General features: G+C 44.5%; 1 pseudogene; it reads right to left on the reverse strand.

Annotated features, from left to right (window-relative positions):
• Positions 1-3,484: 3,484 nt before the first annotated feature.
• Positions 3,485-4,842, reverse strand: LOC112829447 (ribonucleoside-diphosphate reductase subunit M2 pseudogene; annotated as a pseudogene).
• Positions 4,843-5,079: the final 237 nt, after the last annotated feature.

Consider the following 5,079-nt stretch of genomic DNA (forward strand, 5'->3'; position numbering starts at 1 on the left):
GAGGATCTAGCTGTTGCTAGGAAAAGATCACTCACTACTGTCTACTAAAACCTTAGTCATGAGACCCTTGAGATGTGGATCAGTGGGCCATATGCTTGGAGGATGATTGCTAACATCTACCTTGTGGGGGTAGAGATAAAGGAAGTTTGCAAAGAAATTTTTATATGTCAAAGGAGATTTATAGGACCCTGGAAGTCAGGCTAATGTTAAGCTGAAGTATTAACATTGAGGCAGTTGAGATCCTAGAGGTAGGTCACTGTGCCCATCCCAAGGACTTGTCAAAGGGCGACAAGTTGTAAGGAATCTTAATTTGTTTCTTTTGCCTTGTTTGCCACATCAATCTCCTGACTTGCCATAGCATGTGTGTCCCAAATTGCAATTTCTTTGCTATTCTTGAATAAACCCACTTTACTGGAAAACAACTGGCTGTTTTACTTTTAGGGTGGACACTACCCCATCTCATCATAGATTTTCATGCAGAATGCGGCCTCCCACAGTGTTCATCCTGCCCCTACCTCATGGATGTTTTATCATTTAGTGTTACTGTGTAGCAAAGCATCCCAAAGCTGGTGGCTTAAAACAACAGTCATTTATTATGATTCAAGGTTGTCTGAGGGGTGGCTGGACTAGGGGCTCACTTACACATCTGTGGTCACTTGGGAGTACCTCTGTTCTATGTACCTCACACAGTCCCCAGCGACCAGGGAGGTAGCCCAGGCATGTTCTTACAGAGATGGAAAGGAGCATAAACAGAAAGAAACATGGTTTCTTGAGGTGTGGGTACTGAATGGAAAATGCACGGCTGGACCCTGAGTCAAGGAAGGAAATAAATACTGCCTTGCTTTAGTGAAGGCTACTGTACATTTACAGTGTAACCATGAGAGCCTTAAAGTTTTCCTCCACTTGACTAATGTTAGACAAGCTTCTTCTTATTGAATCTTGGCCCCTGAACTCCCTTTTCTTAAGAGTAATTCCTTTGGAAAACTTTTTATTGTAAACCATTTCTCTGCCCATTTCAGATGTGAATCTTTTTAAAAGTCTCTTGCCAGTTTTACACCCCAGGAATGTCATTCTCAGGGACCTGGGATCCATCTCTTTGAAATGTAACCATCAGCTTCCCCCCCTAACTTTCAGTTTCTGTGGGAGGAGGGAGGCTTTGCTCCAAGTTGTAAAACTTTCCTGCCCTGGCCTCTGATCCTTCCCACCCCAGGCTTTAAAAACCATCCATCCTTTTGTTTTAGTTATATTATAGAATTTTGGAGAAAACTAATATTGGTTTTGAATTTTTAAAAAATTTGTATGGGAAACATAATTATCAAACAAGACAAAAAGCTGTTTTAGTGCCAACATCACAAACTAACTTTGGAGGATTGCTTTAGCAGTTTCTGGAGGGAAAACTACTGGACACTGTATGGGGTGGGCAGAGTACCTGGGCTCTACCTGTATAGAATGAGAAACCATTGAACCTTCATAAGTAGAACAGAAATAACACAAATGTGGACTTCTGACTTTTATCTCCCATCAAAATGCAGACCTCGAGGGCTTATCTTCTTTGGAGATAACTTTGAGACAGAAGGAGCTCCAACGGAATTTTCCTCTATATGCTCTACACACTAAGGTGTAATTACACTTAATTGTTAGAAATTTACATTTCCTAGTCAAATTTGCATTTCAGGATGTATCAAGATCTTTAGTCAGGGGCTAAAGCATCCACCTTTGGCTCAGGTCATGATCTCAGAGTCCTGGGATTGAGCCCCACATAGGGCTCCCCACTCAGCAGGGGTGGGGGGTCTGCTTCTCCCTCTCCCTCTGCCCCTCCTCACTGTTTGTACTCTCTCTCCCTCACACTCTCTGTCAAATAAATAAATAAAATCTTAAAAAAAAATCTTCAGTCAATGTTTTTGTTTTTTTTGTTTTTTTTTTTATGCGAGGCAAAAATGTTTATTCACTTTTGTGTTGCACAAGTGTAAGGACCACATAATCTGGATTTACTTTAGGTAACAATAACTTAAAAGATAGAAAGCCCCTGTTACAGAAATTGTTAAATTGACTATTTGACAATTTATACAATAAATGAAAAAACTGACAATACAACAGGCCAGTGATCAGCCAACACAAGACAACAGGTTAACAAATGCAGCCAAAGGATCAGTGCTTATCATCCACCACCTTCCACCTAACATCCTGGCTGGGTTGTTTGGGGAGGGTGGAAAGGAAAAGCCAGGGTGAAACAAAGGCAGGTCAATTCAAACTAGCTCTATTAAGTATATTATTAAAAAACATGTAGTAAATACAAATGAAATAGGTCAACAGTACCTACTTACAAATTCAACCAAATCGGAATACATGCTCAGCTTTTCGGGGAGCCGACTTCAGTCCTGGTAGTCCCAATTAATTGGAGCAAGATCCTCAGTGGGGCATTTTGTGCAAGGATGATCAGAAAATCAATTTACAATATTATCTCAGATCCTATAGCTAAGGATCTAAAGATCTTCATTAAGAGCTTGAAGTTGGGGAAAATAAGAGGATGCTGCCCCTCGCACACCCCCAGGTGACCAGCAGACAGCCTTCATTACACTTCAAGCTCCAATGATTTAAGTCAGAAGCTCCTTTCCCCTCGCTCTCATTCCACGACACTCGCCCTGGCCTCCAAAATACAAACCACAACCCGTCTTCTTTGTGGCACCAACTAGCTAACATCTAGGTGTGTGCAGGGCTGACTTTGAAGTTGATCAAAGAGCACATCCATTCATTCTAGAAAATAAAGAATAGAAATAACGTGCTTCATCTGCACAGGTTTGACAGACTTTGGCCACCTAGTAAATTCCAGACCAGCTTCCATTAGTGGTCAATAGAAGGCTTTGCATTTGGGCTAGAAACCAAATTAGGTTAAATCAGGCCTTTATTTCAACAGTACAAACTCTGTTTATTTGTATGTAAAGTGCCAGTTTTATATACAAATCAGTAAGTAAACTTTAAAAAATCTGCTTTGAAGCACCGAAGCTGAGACCTCCCAAGGGCCTTGGAGTAACTGATTAATCCTGCTGGATCAGACTCACTCCAGGGTCCACACATGTTGAGCCCTGACTGCCACTAAGAGCAACAGCGAACTCACAGACAGCCAGCCTGTGTGCAAAAGCCAAACACGGCCAAGGTCTTTCCTAAGAATCCGAGGAGCTTTTGTCTATGCTTTTTTCTAGGTGAGACGATTAGCATCACTAATCAACAGGCTTGCTTATGAGGTAGCTACACAGTTTTAACAATACTATTCATGACCATTATGGATAATTCATGGTGTAGCTGGTTTGATACACTTCAAGTACCTGATTTTTTTTGGGGGGGGGATGAGAAAGGGGGAAAAAAATCAGCAAAATAAGAGCACATCTTCGTTTCTCTTAGAAGTCAGCATCCAAGGTAAAAGAATTCTCTGTTGGACTTGACATCACTCCCATCCTGATACTCGCCTACTCTCTTCTCAAAGAAGTTAGTCTTCTATATAGACTAACAAGAAGTTAGTCTTCCCTTCCAGTGAAATATTCTCCATATAGTCAAATGGATTTTCTACTCTGAAAACCTTGCCAAAACCTAGCTCCAGCATAAGTCGGTCTGCCACGAACTCAATATACTGCTTCATTAACATGCAATTCATCCCAGTGAACTTCATGGGCAAGGCCTCCTTGATGAATCCCTGCTCTATCTGAACGGCATTAATAATTATTTCCTTCACTCTCTGCTCGGAAGGTTTGTGGACCAGGTGTTTGAACATCAGGCAGGCAAAGTCACAGTGTAAACCCTCATCTCTGCTAATAAGTTCATTGGAAAACGTGAGGCCAGGCATCAGGCCGCGTTTCTTGAGCCAGAATATCGACTCAAAAGAACCAGAAAAGAAGATTCCTTCCACCGCAGCAAAGTCCACAACCCGTTCCCCGTAGGTAGCCTCTGTGTCCCCAGTCCAACGCAAGGCCCAGCCTGCCTCCTTCTTTACACAAGGCATTGTCTCCATGGCGTTGAAGAGAAATTCCCTTTCTTCGGAATCTTTAATGTAAGTGTCAATGAGGAGACTATACATCTCAGAATGGATGTTTTCCATGGTAATTTGGAAGCCATAGAAACAGCGGGCTTCTGTAATCTGAACTTCTTGCTTAACCGCTCCACCAAGTTTTCTTTGTTTTCTTTTTTTTAAGATTTTATTTGACAGAGACACAGCGAGAGCAGGAACACAAGCAGGGGGAGTGGCAGAGGGAGAAGCAGGCTTCCCGCGGAGCCCAGGGCCCGATGCGGGGCTCGATCCCAGGACCCTGGGACCACGACCCGAGCCGAAGGAGGCGCTGAGCCACCCAGGCTCCCCCACCGAGTTTTCATTTACCATGCCGGCCCTCGGCGCAAAGAAAGCCAGAACATGGGATATGAAGTATCTCTCCTCAGGCTTCGGGGATTCCCGGGGCTGAATGTCCTTGGAAAGATCCACTTCTTCAGCTGTCCCAAAGGAAGCCTCAGCTTTCTTATACATCTGCCAAATATCATGGTACTCGATGGGGAAGATGACAAAGCGACGAGGGTTTTCTCTGAGTAGTGGCTCGTCCTCCACGCGGCGGCCAAGCACCTTAGTTTTCGGCTCGGCGGGCTCCGGGGCGATCCTCCCGGCCGTCTTGCCCGCCAGCACGCGGGTCCCGCTGAGACTCGGGGGCGTGTTCTCCTCGTCCTCCAGGCTGAGGCCCCTGAGCGGCGAGAGCTGGAGCGGCTGCTGCTGGGGGTCCACGGGGGTGGCGAGCGGGACGCGGACGGAGAGCATGGCGGCGGCGAGGGGCACCGCAGGCGAGGCGGCGCGCAGGTCACCTAGGCAATGATTCTCAATGAGACAAACAAGCACTCCCTCAGGAATGTTCAGAATGTGTGTTCAGAGAAGAAATTCTTTCAAAATTATAAACAATGCAGCTTATCCTGATATATATAATACTGCCCCCTCTTCATTCCCTTGGTCACCTTAATCAAGGTCTGATCCAGTGCCATCGCAACTAAATGGGTGAAAGGAAATGCCAAATTCAGATAGAAAACTTAGGCAAAAATAAAGAGAGAGAG

Source organism: Callorhinus ursinus, unplaced genomic scaffold, assembly GCF_003265705.2.
Source record: "Callorhinus ursinus isolate GAN/ISIS: 27379988/994484 unplaced genomic scaffold, GSC_fseal_2.0 scaffold21, whole genome shotgun sequence".
Lineage (NCBI taxonomy): Eukaryota > Metazoa > Chordata > Mammalia > Carnivora > Otariidae > Callorhinus > Callorhinus ursinus.